The sequence below is a fragment of the Pectinophora gossypiella genome, chromosome 26 (assembly GCF_024362695.1).
Source record: "Pectinophora gossypiella chromosome 26, ilPecGoss1.1, whole genome shotgun sequence".
Lineage (NCBI taxonomy): Eukaryota > Metazoa > Arthropoda > Insecta > Lepidoptera > Gelechiidae > Pectinophora > Pectinophora gossypiella.
Window position 1 is genome coordinate 3,727,171 of NC_065429.1, and position 24,714 is coordinate 3,751,884.

At 40.1% G+C, this 24,714-nt stretch overlaps 1 protein-coding gene across 2 annotated transcripts in view; it reads right to left on the reverse strand.

Moving 5' to 3' along the window:
* LOC126378516 (LHFPL tetraspan subfamily member 2 protein) overlaps positions 1–24,714 on the reverse strand; it is a 492,824-nt gene that overhangs the window by 119,537 nt on the left and 348,573 nt on the right. The window lies entirely within an intron of this gene.

The window sequence follows — 24,714 nt, forward strand, 5'->3', positions numbered from 1 at the left end:
ATAATATCGCCAGTTGAGTAGTTTCAAGATAAATTATGAAATTCAGATTATTAAATAAAGACAGCTCTAAATATGACAAAGAACGTCTTATTTTTTCTACTTAACTTATTTCATGAAAAATGTAATAATAAGTGCGACATTTTGTCACGTTTTTCTATGACGTCCCAGGTTTCTTTTTCATACAAATTCCATAGTAATTTCGTGTTTTGACGTAAAGTAAAAAGTATCTGATTTGACTACTTGGAAACTAGCCTATTGGATATAATAGTAAGTCTAGACAGTTCCATTAACACGCAATATAGAGTAGTAGTGATGTGTTGCCGCTCCATTGCGACGTCGGAGCTGCGTCGTTCTGCATATAAATCAAGCGTCTTAGCCAAGTTTCAAACAATTAAGAGGTCAGGTTTTTAATTGGCGTGACTCATTATAGATTTGCAGCAAATAGCACTAACTTAATACGGGTAAATTGCCTCTCTTGTGTAGTCGAGCATGGCGGGTGTAAACTCAACATTCGTGAAGAAAGATTGAAAGAAAGAAAGAAAGAAAAAATATTTACTCGGCATACTTAACACTAATTAACGAAACATACTTAGGTAATAGCTCACCTATTGTGCTTATTTTTATTCGTATGTTTATGTCCTGTGTATTTGTCGTTGTGCAATAAAGTATTATTGATTTATTGATTGATTGAAAGATATACATACACACACACATGTCCACATCCCAATTGAGGTTGTAAGAGCTATATCCATCGCAATATGAACTAAGTACCCACACCTCACCGAGCTTTCTGTTAGACCAACGTGATAGGTGGTGAGCCGTATTGCCTATAATGGTCGAGCCAACTGTGTTAGTGAAAACTGTACTTAAGACAAATTAAGTTGGTCCGTTGGTCCCGGTTACTACTCACTGATGTAAGTACGTATTCGTTACATGAGCCATGTCAGGGGCCTTTGGCGGCTCAATAGGAACCCTGACACCAGAAGAATAATAACCCACACGATAGAAGAAGAAAAAGACAATTTAATAACTCATTGGTGCAAGTCCGGTACCGGGTTTTGAACCGACGTTCCCCGATTGGGAACTCGAGAATGTTAGTGAAAACTGCACTTAAGATAAATTAATAATTAATTGGTGCAATCCGATATCGAACCAGCACTCCCCGTTTGAGAAGCAAGCCGGTGTACCACAGAACCACAGTGGCATCACAAAAATCCGGGTAGACACGTTTCTACAACCAGTGTGCTACCTGCCATGGGACTGCCCATAATCGTAAAGAAAAGCATCATACATAAACTCACGCCTATTTCCCACCGGGATAAACAGAGACCATGGAATTCCATTTGCTTCGATCCTAACACAAAAAGGAAAAAAATGTATCGATAGCAAATATTCGATACCGTCCCATCACTAGTGTCGCGATCGATATTTCAGCTGGGCCGTTTCTACGGCTACAGACGGCGCACCTTGTGGCGGGGCCAAGTTCTATAGCTATTAACCTGTGGAGGTATTTAGTCTCAATTAGGACTTTGTGTTTTTGTAATGAAAACGATTTGGCGGACGGTAATGGTGAGGCGAGGTATTGCGTTTATACACATAACACATAAACAGCCTATATACGTCCCACTGCTGGGCACAGGCCTCCCCTCAATCAACCGGAGGGGGTATGGAGCATACTCCATAGCCGGGACCAACGTCCCGGCTATTATATTACCTAGCCGTAAAAGCACCTCCACCAACCCGCAGTGGAGCAGCGTGGTGGAGTACGCTCCATACCTCCTCCGGTTGATTGAGGGGAGACCTGTGCCCAGCAGTGGGACGTATATAGGCTGTTTTATGTTATGTTATTATTAGAAACTACATATTACAAAAGTTTTGTAAAGTTTTATTTACGTTTATTTGTAACAAAAATATGGAAACTTAATAAATACTTTTGAATGGAAACGTTACATAACATAACAAATACTTTATTGCACAAACAGGAAAATATAAAACAAAAGAGAAATAGGTAGTAAGAGTACAATAGGCGGCCTTATTGTTAAGTAGTAATCTCTTTAAATAAAGCCATCTAGGTAACGTATAGAAACTAGACTACAGTCCCTGCACCTTTAACGTTGGCTTTATTCGGCCAAGTAGTGAATACACAATACCGGGTTCTTACCGTGTTATTATCATTAAGTTGAGTGATAGAGTGAGAAACAGTGTGATAAGACAGAGATGTGGTGTAAAAGACGTTATAGTGACTAAGATTGAGAAGGGAATTTTAGGTTGGTTTGGACCGTAGAACGGATGAAGGATAATAGAATTGCAAAAGCGGTATATAAAGCGAAAGTTGATGGTAGGGCTGGCAGAGGAAGACCGAGAAGGACTTACATTGACCAAATTGGAGATGTTAGAAAAGGTTTAATACGATCTAATCTGAACCGGAGCGCGTGTATGAAACGATTGATGAATGTGGAGGAAGCAAGAGAAGTGGGTCAGGATTGAAGCAAATGGAATTCTATAGTCGCTGCTTACCCCGGTGGGGAACAGTTTTTTTATGTATGTATTATCTTTAAGCGGCAAATTAACCATAAGTTAGATCAGCAATCTTAGCCGGCCCATCACTACTTGACCGGAGATATTCGAAAACAAATTCGAAACTTATTGGTTTAGGACCGTTTTGGAGCTCGGTGGCGCAGCGGTAAACGCGCTCGGTCTGCGATTGTTGAAGTTAAGCAACTTTCGCAAAGGCCGGTCATAGGATGGGTGACCACAAAAAAAAAGTTTTCATCTCGAGCTCCTCCGTGTTCCAAAGACACGTTAAGCCGTTGGTCCTGCAGTCATTAGCATTAGCAGTCGTTAATAACCATCAATCCGCACTGGGCCCGCGTGGTGGTTTAAGGCCCGATCTCCGTATCCATCCATAGGGTAGGCCCGTGCCCCAGCAGTGAGGATGTTAATTGGCTTCCAATGTATACGTTTTTACAATAAGATTCCCATTGACATTCAGAATTTGCCTTTTAACTGTTTCAAGACTGTTAAACAGAAACTTTACAAAAAAGGTTATTACAAAGTTAGTGATTATTTAGAAGTTATGAATGCATGGGATTAACTGTATGAGAACTGATATTAGGCAGCTAAATTACTCAATTGTATAACAATATTTTATGTTTATTTATTTTTTTAAAGAACTGTGCCGAGGTTTTTCTTGCAGCGTCTTTTCCCCGGCTATACAGGTTGTTAGAAGCTGCAGTAGTTTTAGGCGGATGAGACATTCTTTATGTAAAAATTGACGATTCAAAGTGTAACTATGTTACCTGCTGATAAAAGATATTTTTGAATTTGAATTTGAATTTGGCTGATGATGATGACCGTTTTGGATTCGAACCTGCGACCTTACAGTGAGTCAAGCGATCTTCCAATTGGGTAACCACGGCTTCATCAACAATAGGAATATGATTCTAATGATTACAATGAACATAAAATATTTTTTTCCGACTCAATGCGTGTAAAGATCTATCGATTAATCTTTATTATACGAACAATTAGAACTGTTCACAAATAATGCGCTTATTGTCTGCGTGTCGACGATATTCGAGATAACAATGTTGAAAAGTATCTGTTATATTCTTGATATAAACGACCTCAGTGGTTCAATGGATCGAAGGACGTAATACGATCCCGACGACCCGATTACTCTAGTCATAGAGGCCACCAAACTCGCGACACCAAACACTTCAGGACCCCGATATCGACCCCACGGCGTGGTCGACGATTTCCCTCAATCAGCGCTTATCGCTAGCTACCCTTTAGGGTCGATTAAATCTTTAAAATATTTTTCCTCTCAGACGACGCCCTGAGCCGAGGTTCGCGCCCATCTGGGCACCCTCAGGCCTGTTGTCTTAAACGTAGTACCGGTTGAGAGCCTTCAGCGCTCCCCATCTGTCCAGCCAAGTAGTTAATGCCATCCGCGGCAAATCTACAATAAGTCACGTCAAAACAATAAAAAAAGATATATTTCGATCACCGAATGGTGTGGCTACGCTTACGCCATGGCTCTTTCTTTATTTCAGAGCTGCACTTTTGTCGGTGGAGTAACCGCACTCACTGTGTCCTCACGTTTTGTCACCAAATGAGTGCGGTTTGTCGTAATGAGTTTGGTGCGAGTTCAGATGGTTCCGAACATTCCGATATCAAAAAGATAAACAAGCGGCAAAGAAAGAGGGTAGACAGATATGTCTGCCCGTAGAAAATTATGGATCTACCTACTCCACTCCAATCTCATCAGTCATCCCGTGATCATGGCACTTGCAACAGTGTCGAAATATCGGGAGTAGTCTCATATCCCTATTTTAAACGCGGTAAGAAGCCGTTATTATGTGTTTTAATTATGATAATAACCGCGTAATCTTAAAACAATGTATAATGTTCTCCTAGGTCTACCCCTTCCTCTCTTCCCTTCAATTTTTCCTTCTATGATTTTACGCCATCTATTGTCGCCGAAAATTATATATCTAGGATCCCAACACCCTTAAATAGTTCATTGTTATAAGAATCTTTAGTAATTTGAACTATTATTAACCATTGTAGCAGTGACTGATCGCAAATGACCTTACATCGGTCGCAGAAGAACTTGCGGTCTTCAAAGTTATCGGCGCCATAGATATCTGAATAGATAGATAGGTATATGTTAGAAAGTTGGCTCGACCATTATAGAAGGCGATGCGGCTCACCATCTTTTTTGACGTATCTTATTGTCGATTTGCCGCAGATGGCATTAACTACTTGGCCGGACAAATGGGGAGCGCTTAGGGCTCTCACCCGGTACAAAATTAAAGACAACAGGCCTGAGGGTGCCCAGTTGGGCGCGAACCTTGGCTCAGGGCGTCGTCTGAGAGAAAGAATATTTGAAAAAATTAATCGACCTTAGTGGGTCGTTGGCTTAAGCGCTGAATGAGGGAAGTGAGCGCTGAAAAAGGGTCGGTACTGGGGTTCTGAAGGTGTCGCGAGCTGATTGGCTGCCTCTATGGCTAGAGTAATCGGGTCGTCGGGAGTCTCACCACCTTGGTCTAGCAGAAAGCTCGGTGAGGCGTGAGTACTTAGTTCGTCTTGCACTGGATGTACGGTCACGAGCATTAATATGTATACACTTTGGTACCATGTCACATTAACTTTTTTGACAAATGAACTGTAAGTCCTAAAGTGAGTAAGTACATTATATTGCTCATGACTATAACTGATGTAGTCATTAGCTTATTTTATGTCATAAAAAAATCTTCTAAAAACTTTATTGGTCTAGTAAAACATTGGCATACAAACACTCCATACAATAACTACTTCCAAAAACACATTTCCCATGTATATGGGTTTCTTCAAGATATTTTTTTTCGCCGCTAAGAACGTGATAAACATTTAAGATCCAAACATGAATTCGAAAACAAGTTTGAATCATTGGTTTAGTCCCGTGTTGGGATTCGAACCTACGACTTCACAGTGAAGGGCAAGCGTTCTTCCAACTGCACTACCGCGGCTCTCCTCATCTTTTTTTAAAAATCTCACAACACAACTTTTTTTTTAAGCAAAATTCATAGCCAACTCTAATAGATTATTAAGTCTATAGCACCCCAATCGCCTGTTGAGAGCGCATCAAATGCGTACAATAGCAATCTTTGTACTCGATGATATGAGATATCGATCTATTGATGAACTATCGATACGAGACAGGTGTACAAAACTATCGATATTTTCATGACGTCATTTTTTCACCGTAGATTGACTACTACCGTAGATTGAACATCAGCACTCAAAAAGTGGGCCGCAAAGTTACTGTTAATATAGCGACGTTGACAGTACTTTACCTCAGTGCGCGATTAGGCGCCGAACTGGCAACACGGGGAAGTGCGTGGCAAAAACTTTCACAAATACTTAAAAGCGAAACAAAGAAGGATGAAACATCATATTTTCAATAAGTAATGACATCGCGCATGTTATCATAGTATAAAGATTTTAATTTTCGTAGTAAAACCCACCAAAATTATTATAGAAGCAAACATAATATATACGTATATTCACATACCTCCGAAAATGCATTTCTCGGGAATGTGGGTTTCCTCAAGATGTTTTCCTTCACCGCTGAGCACGTGATGATCATTTCATCAAACATGAATTCGAAAATAAATTCGACGATCATTGATTTAGGCCTGTGCTGGATTCGAACCTGCGTACTCAAAGTAAGAGGCAAGCTTTCTACCAACTGGGCTTCCACGGCCACGGGTCGTGATGCTAAGATATGTTTGAGAAAATAATAAATTAGTACATAAAGTCGATAAAACTATCGACTCCAGACCTCACTAGTCGATATTTGACAGCGGTATTTTACAATCACACTCATTGTTATAAGTCTTTTAATCTTTTTATTTTATCTTTTATTTTCTTTCTTTTGAATAGTTGAAGATCCCTTTTATTATAGTGTAATGATTATTTGTGTTCAAAGTTGCGGCTCAAGCATGATATAGCAAAATTATGTGGGTATAGTATAGGTTTTTTTCTTTTTAACATGGCTGCCTTCGTAATCTTCTTCGTAAGGCTGCCTTCGGCCCCGATTCCTGCAGACACTCCTAATTTTGTTTTAAGTTATACCCGTCATTGGTGCTAATTCCTGTAAACATCGTCTAATTTTAAGTTATTATACCTGTCATTTTCTTATCCGCCGAAAAGGAAAGGGTCATGTAATCGACAAGCATAAAATTTATGAAACACATGTCAATTTTAAGCACAAATCTAAAATAACCCTATACAAATTTTGCATTGGCTAATAACCCGACAGAATTAAGTTGACAGCACACGTCAAACGGTTTGCATACCAGCGAGATACCTTTATGATTCGCCCGGGTTATTCATTCATTTACTCATCCTTCCCTTTTCTTTCCGGCTGATAAGAAAATGACAGGTATAACTTAAAGTAAAATTGGGAGGTGTCTGCAGGAATCGGGGCCATTTTCTTATCCACCGTTATTCATAAAAGCTAAAACGTCGTACTCATTGTTACTTAATTCATAAATAAAATTCGGAAATAAGTCGAAATGTAAAATGATATTGATTTTTGATCGTCTTAGACTGGCTTCTATTTCTAGAATATTATTTTATAATTTATCTTTTGACGCAGTCAAATACCCTAATATAGTGCCTAATATTAGCTTCATAACAATGATACTCGTAAGTTATTCAGCAAATAAAGTAAAGGTGGAATTTCAGTACAGCAAATATTATTTATTAAACAAGTAACCAATAAGAAGGCCACACGCTGAGTTAGTTAGGTGGGCGTGCTGTGACGTCATTTATAGGGTATATGGCATAGATAGTTATCATTAGACATCGTTATTTTTTTTTTTTTGACATGACTTATTGTAGATTTGCCGCAGATGGCATTAACGTCTAGGGCCCTGTGCCGAGGTTTTTCTCGCAGCTTCTTTTCCCCGGCTATACAGGTTGTGAGAAGCTGCAGTAGTTTTAGGCGGATGAGACGTTGGTTATGTAAAAATTGACGATTCAAAGTGTAACTATGTTACGTACTGAATAAAGATATTTTTGAATTTGAATTTGAATTAACTTGGGCCGGACAAATGGGGAGCGCTGCAGGCTCTCACCCGGTACAACGTTTAAGACAACAGGTATGAGGGTGCTCAGTTTGACTCTGTGTGCCCCAATAAAATAAACGGGTTTCAAGTTGCTAAAATACGACCGCCCTACAAAAAAAAAAAGGTGAACGTATGTTCAAGTCGACAACAGCCTCCGTGGTCTAGTGGTTAGAGCGTTAGGCTCACGATCTGGAGGTCCGGGTTCGATTCCCGATGGGGACATTGTCGAAATCACTTTGCGAGACTGTCCTTTGTTTGGTAAGGACTTTTCAGGCTTGAATCACCTGATTGTCCGAAAAAGTAAGATGATTCCGTGCTTCGGAGGGCACGTTAAGCCGTTGGTCCCGACTATTAGCCGTAAAAACACTTCCACCAACCCGCAGTGGAGCAGCGTGGTGGAGTATGCTCCATACCCCCTCCGGTTGATTGAGGGGAGGCCTGTGCCCAGCAGTGGGACGTATATAGGCAGTTTATGTATGTTCAAGTAATTGTCAAACAAGTCAAACTGAATCCAATTAGCAATTAATTCGATTTAACTTCGCTTGTCTGCCAAAAACTCATACACGCGTTCAAAGTTTGTATATTTTTTATTCGCGGACCTGTGTGTGTGTACCTTCGCTTGTAAATTTCCTGAAACTGCTTAAGGAAAAGGTAATGTTGACCTAAATACGCTGAAGGAAGGATAACGAAGTAGACAATCATCTCGTTATGTTATATGAAGCGAGTACCCTCTGATGAAAAGGAAATGTACGGAAAAATAATCTCTCTTTCTTGAAAGTCGGTTAAAAAAGTTAAAATAGCCTTGTTTTAAGTTTACGCGGTTATAATCATAATTAAAACACATAATAACGGGTTCTTACCGCGTTTAAAATAGGGATATGTGACTCCCGATATTTCGACACTGTTGCAAGTGCCATGACCACGGGATGACTTGTTAATGTGAGCCTAAAATAACCAGTAATAGCAGGTAATAAAACAGAGCCATTAAATTAATAAGTAGTTATTTAAAAAAAACAGGCCCTTAGAAAACGGTGACTAAATTGAATTTAGATGGCTGAAACACGTCATTATTTTTCCAAAAAAAAATATGTTAATTAAAGCTATTATTACAAGTACCAAAACGTTACTGAGTGGCACCAAAACGGCAAGAAACCGGGTCAAAAATATTTACTAATATCATAAATGCTCTCGCAACTCTGTCTGTAAAGTCCATATTTTTATTATTATGTTTTTTTTTTTAATTACGGAATTTTATTTTAGTTGAGGAGCTCGGTGGCGCAGCGGTAAACGCGCTCGGTCTGCGATTGTTGAAGTTAAGCAACTTTCGCAAAGACCGGTCATAGGATGGGCGACCACAAAAAAAAAGTTTTCATCTCGAGCTCCTCCTTGCTACGGAAGGCACGTTAAGCCGTTAGTCCCGGCTGCATTAGCAGTCGTTAATAACCACCAATCCGCACTGGGCCCGCGTGGTGGTTTAAGGCCCGATCTCCCTATCCATCCGTAGGGAAGGCCCGTGCCCCAGCAGTGGGGACGTTAATGGGCTGGTGATGATGATTTTATTTGTAACACGAATCAAACGGCTGCGGTGACAGTCATGCGTTATTCCACCTTATTTCTTTTTTTTGACGTCACTTATTGTAGATTTGCCGCAGATGGCATTAACTGCTTGGCCGGACAAAATTATTCCACCTTGACAACCACGGCTATACATTATAATACTATGACGCTATGACGACGACTCCTATATGAAGAATAAAGAATAAGAATAAATTTATACAACAGACACAACAAGACAACACACACAGACACACACACAAGACACAGACAACAACAAACACAAGACACAAGAGACAGTAACAAGAAATACATATGTCTAGAAATAATATCATATGCCTATGAAGATAGTTGTGTTAACACCAGAATGTTACCCATTAGGCTGGGTTAGCTGGGTGACCATTTGGGCGCTAACAGAATGTCAAGGCGTCGTCTACGAAGATTATAATTGAAAGAATTAATCGACCCTGGTGGGCCGATTTCGATAAGCGCTGAACAGGGAAAATCGTTGACCACGTCGGCGGGTCGGTATCGGGGTCCGGAAGGGATTTTTTCGCGAGCTTATTGGCCGCCTCTATGGCTAGAGGAATCGGGTCGTTAGGGTCGTATATTACGTCCTTCAGACGCCGATACTTCTCAGTACTGTCCCTAAGCGGGTTGTATTCGAAAGTCGTAACTACCAGGAGGTTTAGGTGGTGCGGAACAGAATTGATTATAATGTTTAGAAGCTAATTTTGTAACAGAATAATACATATCTCTCTAATGTTGTGTATTGAACAACTAATGTTGTGTTGTGTATTGTTCTCTAATGTTTGCTGAAGCGAGGATAGACTGCTTCTATACAATAATGAGGAAGAGAGGCGCCTCGACCCTAAATCGAATGTGTACGAGTTCGAACAGTATCCTGGGTGTGCTGGTCGGCAGGTGGGACGCGCCTATGTTCGCGCGGTGGATGCGATTGCACACATCTAGCAATCGTTAAAATAATGTATCAATATCGTTAATTTATTTTGTGTCTTCTACTAACAATAGGTTAAGACTGCATTTTTTACTAACAACTATGGATTGTAAATCTGAAAATAAATGATTATTATTATATTAATAATCATAGTAGCAATAATAGATACTAGTAACAATAGTAGCAGTGACGCTTACAATTTGAACCATTGGTCAAATTATTGGGAGACATGTGTTTAAAACCTCAAGATCCGAAGCGCCTGACAAATTATTCATACCAATTGTTTTTCCGATATGTGTCCAAACCTAGTAATAGATATTGTTGCAACCTTCACTTATTATGTTATGTACTTCTCCGAAGACGCTAATAATCCGAAACCTTTGTTTTTCTAATTACATTCCTGCGATTATTGTTCAATACACAATGTGCATTTGGCAGGTCCATAACTGGGCCATTTACCCTATTTATCCACGTTTTTGTAGACAATCTATATTTTTTATTATGAAATCCGTCACTGAGTCACCATTAGGTACTTATAAAGCGATGATGATTATTGTCAATGATTTTTGAAAATGAATGAATGAAAGTAGACTTACGAAAAGATTTATGATGCGGGCGTGTGAGAGAGAGAGATAGAGTTGGAAGAGGAAGACCTGGGTGTACATACCGCGATCAGATCCAGGATGTTTTAAAGAAAGGCCAGGTCAAGAGTACTCTAAACCGGCGTGCGTGCATGAACGAATGAAGCCTTTGATGAGAGTGGATGAAGCGGAATTCTGTGTTCTCTGCCTACCCCAGCGGGAAATAGGCTTGATTTTAATGTGTCCTGGGCCCAGTTTAAGACTGGGACGAGATGAGAACTTTTTTTTATAAAATGTATAATTAGGAATATAATTACTGTTTATGATTTTTCCTTTATTAGTACATTGCAAGCAGCTGATCACCCGATTGTTCGAAAGTAAGATGATCCGTGCTTCGAAAGGCACAAATTAAGCACTTAAATCTATTATAATAAGTATTTGTATTTATAAAATCGCAGACAAGTTGTCTGTTTAAAAATATTCATATTAAGTTGACATGGTTATTAAAATTGACTAAAAATTAATGATTGTCATTAATTTACGGCGGTGGGAGCGGCCATTAGAACTTTATAAGACAGTTTATAAATGTTAGGTTTTTGGAGATCCCCAGTGAAATGACGATGTCGATTCTGGCACCAGCGACTTAATTAAACTGGATATGACGGGACTAAAACTATCTTCATCTCTTTCTTGTACTTACTGATGCTAATTCCTGTAGACACCGACTAATTTTATTTTAAGTTATACCTGTCATTTTCTTATCCGCCGAAATGGAAAGGGACGGATAAAAATGAAAGTATAACATAATAAAAGATCTTGATATTGATATCCTCAACTGTAGTATACCATCAGTGAAGCGGAAATTGGCAGAAAGATATTAGTTGGTTGGGAGTATCATGCGTTGTAATTACGTGATCGCAGGCATTTTTCTGCTTGCAGATTTCTATCCCGGACATTGTGGGCGACTAGTTGATTTTTTCGTGAAATGTGTTTGTTATGTTTGTATAGGTACCTGGTTTATTTTGCTATCTATTGTTGCTGTATGACCAACATATACCGAAGTCTATCTGTGGAAACCTATAATTGGCTCTTTTGTGATTTATATTTATGTTTATACTATTTGATGTAGCTGTTGGTTTTCCTATAAATAAATAAATAAATATACCCCTGGTGATTAAAATAGGCATCTCGCTCATGTAATCCTTTTGACATTACATTTTTATAAACAAAAAAGAAATTATTTACGACATCACATTAAAACCTCAAAAATAACAGTATTTCTCCACTATTTAATGGATGTTATTATACATATAAACCTTCCTCTTGAATTACTCTATCTATTAAAAAAAACCGCAACAAAATTCGTTGCATAGTTTTAAAGATTTAAGCGTACATAATAAAAAGACAAGATGAAAAAAAAGTCATTTTAATAGAGATTGGTTGTCTATTTGTTATACGAGTTTTGTTGTTATTTTTTTTTTTATTTAAAAAATGATGCGGAACTCTACTGTTACTTGTACACACGTGACATTTTTTTTTGTAGTAGCTAATAAACCAACAAGCGTGATGATGTTATTAAAAAGTTAAAGGCAATGAATTAAACCTTCATGAATATCAATTTATTATCATTGGCAGAAAAGGAGACATTGCGATTTGTTAAATCAAATGAGTCGTTTTTTTATAATTCTATTGGTGGGTGGGTATTGTCTTCTTTACATGTCAATGTATATAAGCTCACGACTACATCCCAATTGGGGTAGTCAGAGGCACATCAAATCTCATCAAAGTCATCATGCAAGCTCGCCGGTTTATAGCACTTTTGACCTAGCCTTTCTCGCAAAAAATTATGGATATAAATGATTGAATATAAATGAATTGGTACTAGCGCAATAACACGAATCTGCCAACCATTGCCCAATGGCTCAAATTAGCTTCCAAATGTTTTTTCGATTCTGCTCCGCACCACCCAAATCCCCTGGTAGTTGCGGCTTCCGAATACATTCCGCTTAGAGACGGTACTGAAAAGTATCGGCGTCCGAAGGACGTAATATACGATCCCGACGACCCGATTACTCTAGCCATAGAGGCCGCCAATCAGCTCGCGACACCAAACACTTCAGGACCCCGATACCGACCCCGCCGGCGTGGTCGACGATTTCCCTCATTCAGCGCTTATCGCTATCGACCCACTAGGGTCGATTAATTCTTTCAAAATATTTTTCCTCCCAGACGACGACGCCCTGAGCCGAGGTTCGCGTCCAACTGGGGTGCCCAGGCCTGTTGTCTTAAACGTTGTAACGGGTGAGAGCCTTCAGCGCTCCCCATTTGTCCGGCCAAGTAGTTAATGCCATCTGTGGCAAATCTACAATAAGTCACGTTAAAAAAAATAAAAATAAAAAATAACATGATTTAAACGTCAGTATTAGTACCTACTCTTCTGGCATAACATAAGCATATGACTATAGTAATTCTATATAGAACATTCCTTCATTCATTCGATTCATATATATCCGTCATTTTTCGAGGAAGGCCAAATTTTAAGAGCGATCTGAACCGGCGAGCTTGCATGAAGACATTGATGAGAAAAAATTGGGTAGTCAGAGGTATCAGTACCCACACCTCACCGAGCTTTCTGTTAGACCAACGTGATAGGCGGTGAGCCGTACCGCCGCGCGCCGTCTATAATGGTCGAGCCAACTGTATTAGTGAAAACTGTACCTAAGATAAACTAATGACACATTGGTGCAATTCTGGTGAGTACCAGGGTGGTGTAATCGTTAACACGCTCGTCCCGGCTTGACAAGAGCTGCTGAAGTTCAGATATTTTTCGATTTAATTTTCTCTTCGTGAGTATAATTCAAATTAAAAAAATAAACTATATTCAGTAGGTAACACTTTGAATCGTCAATTTTTACATAACGAACGTCTCATCCGCCTACAACTACTGCAGCTTCGCACAACCTGTATAGCCGGGTAAACGAAGCTGCAAGAAAAACTTCGTCACAGTTCCCTAGACGTTCTTAAGAAAAAAAACAAATATTTTCTATAAAAATAAAACAAATAGTTAATAAATATCATTCACTACTTGGCTGGACAATTGGGGAGCTTGTTACAATCTAATCTGGGTCTTACATTGAGGTGGTCAGTCTTTGTACAACTGGTGACAGAGTACATGCCCTGTGCTATGCGCGACGTGTTTCCATTGTTTGTTGACGGACATCATCGGTACATACCTACATTATAATCTCTGCGTTTCTAACTCTACCTAAAATACTGTAGATAAGAATTCTTAAAACAGACTATGATAGATATTTCATGTATTTTTTAGTTTAATTGAAAGTAAATTGCCAATTGCTGCGGGTATTAAGTATAATGACCGGTCGAAATGGTAAATAATGCCTATTAAAGCTCATTTTGTCTGAGTAAAGCCTATTTTCCTTAGTCAAAGCGCGTTTTGTCCGTTAAGGTCTGTTTTCACTTGTTTACGGGAAGCCTGTTTTGGCGCCACCACGGCCATAGAGAGATATGGCTTTAACCCTTTCACGGACAGAGATCATGGGTCAATGATGGTTCATAATAGTTACCTATTGACACCTTGGGATCGGAACGTCATTAGACGTTCTGTCCTTGAAAGTGTTAATTTAGCACGGGAAGGACACAATCAATTAGTCGACTTACACGATGTACCCACAGCGGATATGAAAGTACTTTTTTATTTTCATCGTGTCGTCTTCGGCAGTGGTAACGCACTCAAACAAGTTCGCTACGCTAATCGCCTATACGATCTATTAGTGTAAAATATTTGAACCATTAACATAAGTAATGTGCCCATCCTCGGTTAACTAACATCTCAATCTGGACTCGAAATATTTTTTAAACCGCTAACCGAATGTCGTCGTTTGAGGTAAGCACCGCCATTTAACATTTTAGAATCTGGTTTTATAAGATACTAGCGACCCGCCCCGGCTGCTTTTTTTTTTGTGACTTATTGTAGATTTGCCGCAGATGGCATTAACTACTTGGCCGGACAAATGGGGAGCGCTGAAGGCTCTCACCCGGTACAACGTTTAAGACAACAGGCCTGAGGGTGCCCAGTTGGGCGCGAACCTCGGCTCAGGGCGTCGTCTGAGAGGAAAAATATTTGAAAGAATTAATCGACCCTAGTGGGTCGATAGCGATAAGCGCTGAATGAGGGAAATCGTCGACCACGCCGGCGGGGTCGGTATCGGGGCTCTGAAGTGTTTGGTGTCGCGAGCTGATTGGCTGCGTCTATGGCTAGAGTAATCGGGTCGTCGGGATCGTATATTACGTCCTTTGGGCGCCGATACTTTTCAGTACCGTCCCTAAGCGGAATGTACTCGGAAGCCGCAACTACCAGGGGATTTGGGCCCCGGCTGCGCTCGGGTGCAATGCTGAGGAAAAAATGAAATTATTTACGGCATTACATTAAAAACCTCAAAAATAACAGTATTTCGCCACTATATAATGGATGTTATTATGCATATAAACCTTCCTCTTGAAATACTCTATCTATTAAAAAAACCGCAACAAAATCCGTTGCGTAGTTTTAAAGATTTAAGCATACATAGGGATATGGGGACAGAAAAAGCGACTTTGTTTTATACTATGTAGTGATTTTAAACTATATAGAGGTGCTGATTCCGTAGCCAATGGAAGCAAAAGAAGTGTGTCAGGATCGAAGCAAATGGAATTTATAGTCTCTTTGTGTAAGTAAGGACAATTTGTTCAGGTGGGGTTTCTCGGGTGGCTCGGACTTAACGTGCAAGTGCGGCACTGTTCCTCATAAACGGTGGAACATCTTACATCGTGTCCTGCGTGCCCGAACACCTGCACGCAGGAGGATCTGATGAGCGCTGCAGATAGCGCCTTACTTGTTGCTAAGTTTTGGGCTGATACTATTTAGTTTGCCATCGACACGATAAGAAGAAGAACAAGACATTGCCTAAAACCCGATAATTTGCGGAATGCGCCTGTCTGTCTGTCTGTCAGACAGTAAAAGGAACGTCAGTTCAAACGGTTCCCATCAATCGATCGCCATGATTGTGTAATCGGTGTACATAATTCTTAAAAAAAAATGTGTCTTTAATTTTGTTTAGTTTTTTTACGTGTTTTATTGCATGCCGGTTTCGGATCTAAACTATTGAATCTCTCTCTCTATTTAAGAGCTGCGCTCTTGTCGGTGGAGTAACCGCCATTCCTCTCTTCTATCGCCAAAACCTTCACCTCCCGATACGACACGACCTGCACCTTCTCTTTTATTTGTTTCATAAATGTTATCCTAGGTCTACCCCTTCCTCTCTTCCCTTCAATTTTTCCTTCTATAATGTTTGTTGTAAATGAATCGTGTCGTATCAGGTGGCCAATCATATTTCCTCTCCGGTTCTCTATAGTCTTCAATATGGTTCTCTTTTCTTCAACTCTTTCCAGCACTTTTTCATTTGACACCATTTCAGTCCAGCTTATACCCTCCATGCTTCGCCAACACCACATCTCAAACTATTGAATGTGAGTTTGAATTCATATTTGGATTAAAGATAATTGATATCACGTGGTTACCAAGATCTGTGCCCGGTTAATGGCAATAGGCTCGAACCCTATTACATGGGACTTAAACATGGCGTGGAGTGACTGCACTATACACCACTGCCTACCCCTGGGGGATACAGGCGTGTTGGTATGTAAGTTCATGGTATCTAGTTATGTATCATAATATTCCTTTATTCAGGTAAAAAGGCTCCACACATAGGAAAAATAAATCATTATCAACATAAACAGCCTATATACGTCCCACTGCTGGGCACAGGCCTCCCCTCAATCAACCGAAGGGGGTATGGAGCATACTCCACCACGCTACTCCACTGCGGATTGGTGGAGAAGGCGCGGGGAGGTGTTATTACAGATAATAGCCGGGACCAACGGCTTAACGTGCCCTCCGAAGCAGCAGAAAAAAGTACATAATAGGATAGTTTCCAACTAGTCAAATCAGTTACTTTTTACTAAACGTCAAAACACGAAATGACTATGGAGTTGTAGAAAAAGCAAAGTCATAGACAAACTTCATAAAATAAGTTAAATAGAAACAAGAACAGCAGCAGCAGCAGCTCCGACAGTGGAGCAGCGTGGTGGAGTATGCTCCATACCCCCTCCGGTTGATTGACGGGAGGCCTGTGCCCAGCAGTGGGACGTATGTAGGCTGTTTATGTTATGTTATGTAGAAACAAGAATGTCAAAAATGAATGAATGAATGAATGTGTGTGAATGAAAAGAATGTATGTGAATGTTGTCGCCTTTATATCTGTTTTTTATTTAGTAATCAAAATTTTATAATTTGTCTTTGACCTAGGTAACTAAGTATAATTGTTCAAATAAAATAAAAAGTATTTTTTTACAAAGAGACAAAAAAAAAAGGAGTCCAATATAGGTCTAGTTCTGAGTGGATAGGTAGGATAGAAAGCCGGCTAGCAATGCTGTTAGCGGCCCGCCTTTTTCCGATGGCAACACCAGAAAATATCGCAGACACATTCGTGGATAGATACGGCATGTCAAAAGACTGAAAGGTACGTTCATCACAAGATGAACTAAGTACCCACACCTCACCGAGCTTTCTGTTAGACCAACGTGATAGGTGGTGAGTAATGCCGCCGTCTATAATGCTCGAGCCAACTGTGTTAGATAAAATTGCACTTGAGATATATTAATCCAAACCGGTTGGGATTTTACAGATGAGGACCTTCATTGTAAGTGTGGAGCAGCTCCGAAGACCATTATTATTATTATTTGTGAATCAAGAGGGCTCGAAATAATGCAGCCCGAATGGCCACTGCGACCTAACATAACATAAACTGCCTATATACGTCCCACTGCTGGGCACAGGCCTCCTCTCAATCAACCGGAGAGGGTATGGAGCATACTCCACCACGCTGCTCCACCTGATTGTCCGAAAAAGTAAGTTGATTCCGTGCTTCGGAGGGCACGTTAAGCCGTTGGTCCCGGCTATTAGCCGTAAAAACACCTCCACCAACCCACTGCGACCTATTCAGATCTATTGTGGCCAAGTTCCTACATATATATTTAAAACTCCTCCTCTAGACCGATCCGTTCGATTAGATCTTTTTGGGAGGATCCATTGTGTGGCCCCCAGGGTTCGGCTCTCCGAAGACCATGTCCCACCTAATCGCACTCCACTGTGCCCTGAAACCAGCACGTGGAGGATGAACGCTTCCACCCTTGCTATTGCCGTGGCAGCATTTTGGGCTGACAAATTGTAAATCACTTTGCTCGACTTGTCATACATACATAAACTCACGCCTATATCCCACCGGGGTAAGCAGAGACTATAGAATTCCATTTGCTTCGATCCTGACACACTTCTCTTGCTTCCTCCACATTCATCAATCGCTTCATACACGCACGCCGGTTCAGAGTAGATCGTATTGAACCTTTTCTAAGGACATCTCCAATTTGGTCATCGTAAGTCCTTCTCGGTCTTCCTCTGCCAGCCCTACCATCAACTTTCGCTTTATAAACCGCTTTTGCAATTCTATTATCCTTCATCCGCTCTACGTGTCCAAACCAACCTAACATTCCCTTCTCAATCCTAGTCACTTTATCGTCTTTTACATCACATCTCTGTCTTGTCATCGACACGAAAGAAAAGATTGCCGCAAGTACGGTACCGAGGTTTGAACCGGCACTCTCCGTTTGAGAAGCAAGCCTGTGTACCACAGGACTACAGTGCCTTCACTAACAGTAACGGTTAGGGACGGTACTGAAAAGTATCGGCGTCCGAAGGACGTAATATACGATCCCGACGACCCGATCACTCTAGCCATAGAGGCAGCCAATCAGCTCGCGACACCAAACACTTCAGGTCCCCGATACCGACCCCGCCGGCGTGGTCGACGATTTCCCTCATTCAGCGCTTATCGCTATCGACCCACTAGGGTCGATTAATTCTTTCAAATATTTTTCCTCTCAGACGACGCCCTGAGCCGAGGTTCGCGCCCAACTGGGCACCCTCAGGCCTGTTGTCTTAAACGTTGTACCGGGTGAGAGCCTTCAGCGCTCCCCATTTGTCCGGCCAAGTAGTTAATGCCATCTGCGGCAAATCTACAATAAATCACGTCAAAAAAAAAAACTAACAGTAAACAAAATACCAAAAATAATTGATAGATTTGTAGGTAATTTGTGATTGATAAGATTTGTTCTAGGATTTTTGCCCGGATAATGGCAATTGGGTCGCGTAGGTTCAAGATAAATTGTGATATTCTGATTACTTACTAAATTGTGAAATTCTCATTAAATTACTAAATAAAGACAGATCTGAAAGTAACGAAAACATTTTCTTTTTTATAAGTAAGTATTTAACTTATGAATTTCAATCAAGAAAACGTATTAATAAGTCCACCATTTTATCACGTTTTTCTATGACGTCACAGTGTGTTTTTCATACAAATTCCATAGTAATTTCGTGTTTTGACGTTTAGCAAAAAGTAACTGATTTGACTAGTTGGAAACTAGCCTGTGGGCTCCCCTATTAAGGCTTTTTCGATAACTATACATACTAATTTGTGCAAATATTTAAGATGGTTATTTTGTGCAAATATCGAAGAGCTCGGTGGCGCAGCGGTAAACGCGATCGGTCTGCGATTGTTGCAGTTAAGCAACTTTCGCAAAGGCCGGTCATAGGATGGGTGACCACAAAAAAAAAAAGTTTTCATCTCGAGCTCCTCCGTGCTTCGAAAGGCACGTTAAGCCGTTGGTCCCGACTGCATTAGCAGATTAAATCTTAATAATTTCAATTTATAACGATTCTAAAAAAGGTGGTTCTTATTCGGAGCAAGTACTATGTAAACATCTTCAATAATGTAAGTTGTCTTCCAATAATAATCCACGGCTATATAGGTTTTTAGCTCACATCCTCAGAATAGAGTATAATTACCACGTAGAGATCGGTAATTCCTCCCCCCCCCCCCCCCCAAATAGTATCGGGCACCGACCTCATCCCCTCTGGGTCTGGGATAAATATTTATCAAAGCAAAATAGCATATTTGACAACTTTAATAACCTACCTATTCTTATTTATGTTTAAGCATAAAAAATATGAAACTGTAACTCTTTTTACTCTGTCTCGTTTTTTCTTTTTTTGGAGTACTGCGGGGCGGAAGGCAAGAGGGAAACCACTGCCCTATTTTTCCCTAAAAAAGTAGCATAGAAAACGCTGCACCGACAAGAGCGTGGTTCTTAAATCGATGATGAACTCTTTTTTAAAATTGCTTCGCCCAATCCGTGTCCATGTGTTACTTCACACTGGGCCCGCGTGATGTTTTAAGGCCCGATCTCCCCATCCATCCACAGCGAAGGCCCGTGCCTCAGCAATGGGGACGTTAATGGGCTGATGATGATGATGATGTGTTACTCAAAAGGTTACCAACCTTCTTCCATGTGAAACGCAAAAAAAAACTATTTTACTGTATATTCTATTACTTACCATTTCTTCAGAGCGCTGTCTATCTATTCTTAGCGCAAAAATCAATTGGTGACGCCTCAAAATGGCAACTTCCGCACGCTTGCAAAGATGGCCGGCGAGGCGTTTCCGGTTGACGTCAAACTTCACGGAAACCGCGTTTGATGTGACGTTCTGAAAGGTTCGCTTTTATTTAGATTATTTGGAAAAGTCTAAATATAAAATACTATTCTATAAACATCAAGCAGATTGATTCGAGTCTATTAGGAATTAAATAAAAACCGAATGTACTTTTAAAATCCAAAGCGCGTTATATTTTAACTATTCTGAAAGATCATGTGAAAAATGGGATAACAGTAGGACGATGATCTTCTTCTTCTCTCGTGTGGGTTGTGAGGTGGAATACCAACCCCATCAACCCTGGTGTCAGGATTATTATTGAGCCGCAAAGGCCCCTGACATGACTCATGTAACGACTACGTACTTACATCAGTAAGTAGTAGCCGGGACCAATGGCTTAACGTGCCTTCCGAAGGATCATCTTACATTCGGACAATCAGGTGATCAGCCTGTAATATCCTAACCAAACTACGGATCACAAAGTAATTTTTGTGATAAGTCCCCATCGAGATTTGAACCTGAGACCTTCGGATCGTGAGACCAACGTTCAACCACCGCACCACCGAGGTCGATGATAATACATAATTTTTACGCGTATGTATGTCTGTCTATACAGGGTGTTAGTGACATCGTAACAAATACTGAGCTAGGGGGTGATTCAGACCATGATTCTGAGTTAATATCAATTGGAATTTTCTGTCGCGGGTTTTTCGTCGTATTCTAGATAATCAGCTAAGATAAATTAACACATACTCTATCATATCCACCAAAAGTTCCTTCAAGTTGGCTCTGCCCACCCTCATTAGCACATGGTAAGAATGAGAATTTTGTATAGTGTCCAGCGTGTGGTACAGTCACTAGCACTTTAATACCATGTCACGTTAACTTTTATGACAAATTGAACTGTAAGTCTCACTAAATGTCCAATACGTTAGTGCGACAGAGTTCTAAAACGGATTCATGATATTTCTCATGATTGTATTTCTTGGAACTTCATAAAATATTAATGTCTTCACCATTCAATCCAGCCGACTAACACGAAAAGACAAAACATCCATACAAAACTGTGACAGTCATACAAAGGCCGCGAAAGTTGGATTGTATGAATTTGTATGGTGCCATACAAAAGACTGAAAGAATTGTAAAAAACATTTATTTATGCATCTTATTATGAAGGGGTAATGGTTGAAAATTGAAGGCTTTCTGAGTACGGCCACAAAGGAATACGAAAGGAAATGATATCTACACCTTTTGCTGGGTGTTTTGGAGTGGTGGATGGTGTTACACCATAATAACAATTTCTCTGAAGACTAAGTGTAACTTAAGATAAGCTCACGACTATATCCCAATTTAAATAAATAAATAAATAAAATAAATGAGGAGCTCGGTGGCGCAGCGGTAAACGCGCTCGGTCTGCGATTGTTGAAGTTAAACAACTTTCGCAAAGGCCGGTCATAGGATGGGTGACCACAAAAAAGTTTTCATCTCGAGCTCCTCCGTGCTTCGGAGGCACGTTAAGCCGTTGGTCCCGGCTGCATTAGCAGTCGTTAATAACCATCAATCCGCACTGGGCCCGCGGGATGGTTTAAGGCCCGATCCCCCTATCCATCCATAGGGAAGGCCCGTGCCCCAGCAGTGGGGACGTTAATGGGCTGATGATCACTATCATCAGCAACGCAACCACGGGTGACGCAAGCCCGTTACCAGGTTCGAACCGGCGCTCCCCGTTTGAGAAGGAAACCGGTGAACCACAGGACCACAATGACTATTTACAAAGTATATCCCAATTAGGGTAGCCAGAGGTACATTTATCGCTTTATGAACTAAGTACCCGCACCTCACCGAGCTTTCTGTTAGACCAACGTGATAGGTATGCCGTATCGCCGTCTATAAGTGATTTAGTTTTAATATTATTGTCTAGTCTTCTCTCGTTTAGGTATTTGTATGTGACCAATAACGTGATAGGTGGTGAGCCGTATCGCCGTCTATAATGGCCGAGCCAACTGCGTTAGGGAAAACTGCACTTAAGATAAAATGGGTTTTCTCACGATTTTTCCCTTCACTGATGAGCACGTGATAATCATTTATCCTTTTTTATTTAAATAATATTATGTAGGCTCGCATTTGACCACAATCTCACCTGATGGTAAGTGACAATGTGGTATAGGGTGAATCACGCTTACCTAGCAAATGCCTGTTCACTCTAGCCTTGAAGACTCGCAGATTATAACGAGTTGTAAAAACAGACGACGGCAGACAGTTCCAGTTATTTGTTGTTCGCATCAAAAAAGAAGAGGCAAAACGTTTATGGCGGATTGGTGATCCAAATATAAATTTGAAAATAATATCGAAAATCATTCGAACCTTCGACCTCACAGTGGGTGCCAAGCGTTCTTCGAACTGGGTTACCACGGCACCAACGGCAAAAAAAAAGAAAATCAAATAAATTATTGTCTCCCTCCTGCATAAAACCATCCCGTTATAAAGCAAGGTGGTAAACGATGAAAACATGCAATCAGTCGCATTCGGCACCACAGCGGCGGCGCGGCGGCGTTTCACACCCGCAATGTAGCGCCGCTTTTGTGGAGTATGTGATAACACCTAATACGTTCACAGCACTATTAATAATAATAATAATACGTGTTGGCTTCGGCCCCACGCACGCCTTCCAAAAGTCCGGGCCTCCATAGGCCCGAGATATGAAAAAGACATACAATAATAATAAGAAAGTAAAATTTCATTTGGTTAGAGTGACTATAGTAACATAATTTTATACATCAATGTTTTTATAGTTATGTATTCGTACAGCCGAGCCGGATTTATTCTTCGTTTGTCCCACTGAGTTTTGTCCCACATAAAAAATTCCTATGTCGTCCCGAACAATATTCTTCCTTCGTCCCAAAATATAATTTTAAATATTTTATTCCTACTTCGTCCCATTTTGTATTCCTTATACGGCCCATGTTTTTTTTATATGCCAAAGTTACTATATTGTACAATCAGCAAAAAAGGATTACCTATTATTTTAAATATTACTCGTATTATTTTATTATAATAAAACTTAATAAATCATTTTTTTTTATATTTTTAATTGTAAATATTGCCTAATTATTGTTTCTCATAGATCTGACTGTTCTGTATTTATTTAAAATTATTATAACATAACTTTCTGTGATTTTGAATGTGATACTGAATAATAAAAGTGATTTATATTTTAATGATAAGACTAGTTTTATTGGTATTTAACTTTAAAAAAATAAGTAAGTAAGTATTATTTTTTGTTGACTATACCTTTAAAGTACCTACTTATAATTTGGGACGAAGCAAGACTTCGAAATTGATATGGGACGAACTAAGAATTTTAATAAACCCCGAGCCGTGGTAGCCTAGTTGGTAGGACGCTTGCCTCTCACTTTAAGGTCGTCACACGGATCATCTTACTTTCGGACAATCAGGTGATCAGCCTGTAATGTCCTAACCAAACTAGGGATCACAAAGTGATTTTGGTGATATGTCCCCACCGGGATTTGAACCTGGGACCTCCGGATCGTGAGCCCAACGCTCAAACCACTGGACCACGGAGGCCGTGGTGTAATGTACAGTCATGAGCAATATAATGTACCCACTTTAGGACCCTGTCGCACTAAGATATTTGACATTTAGTGAGACTTACAGTTCAATTTGTCAAAAAAGTTAATGTGACATGGTACCAAAGTGTATACATATTATTGCTCGTGACCGTACTCAAATAAAATACCGAATACGGAGAATTGTACTCACAGTTTTGTCAGGGGACTCTGGAAGTTGATGGTACACTTTTTAATACATTTTAGACCACAACACAGTCACACAAACAGCAACAAAACCACATAGTAACACACACACAAACACAAAAATCTATGAGGTATGGGTAAGTACTTAGTTCATCTTGCCATTGATGTACCTCTGACTACCGCAATTGGACAATAGTCGTAATATTATGTTATGTTTAGACCACATTATTAAGTAATAAGTATAATTTTCAATAAGTAATCTTCTTTTCAATGTACCATTTCTTTATTATTTTTTTTTTTATATTTGTACGCTTGCATGCACGCCGAACACATCACAACACTGTTATGTAAATTATTTTACCACCTTTTTGTATTTTGTGTGTTCTTGCAAATAAATTGATTTGATTTGTTTTACTTAACACACTTTAATCACGTTTTTAAAGTTTTTGCAAAGACACGCGGCCGACGCCAGTGACAACTAAACTTTTTTAAGGAAGGTAGATTGATATTTTGGCGGGGACCATAGGTGTTTTTAGCCGGGATTCTTTTCACATTTGATAATACCCACACTATAGTGGATCACAGATGTGAATGTTGTGATGCTCCTTGGCTTGACCCCTTT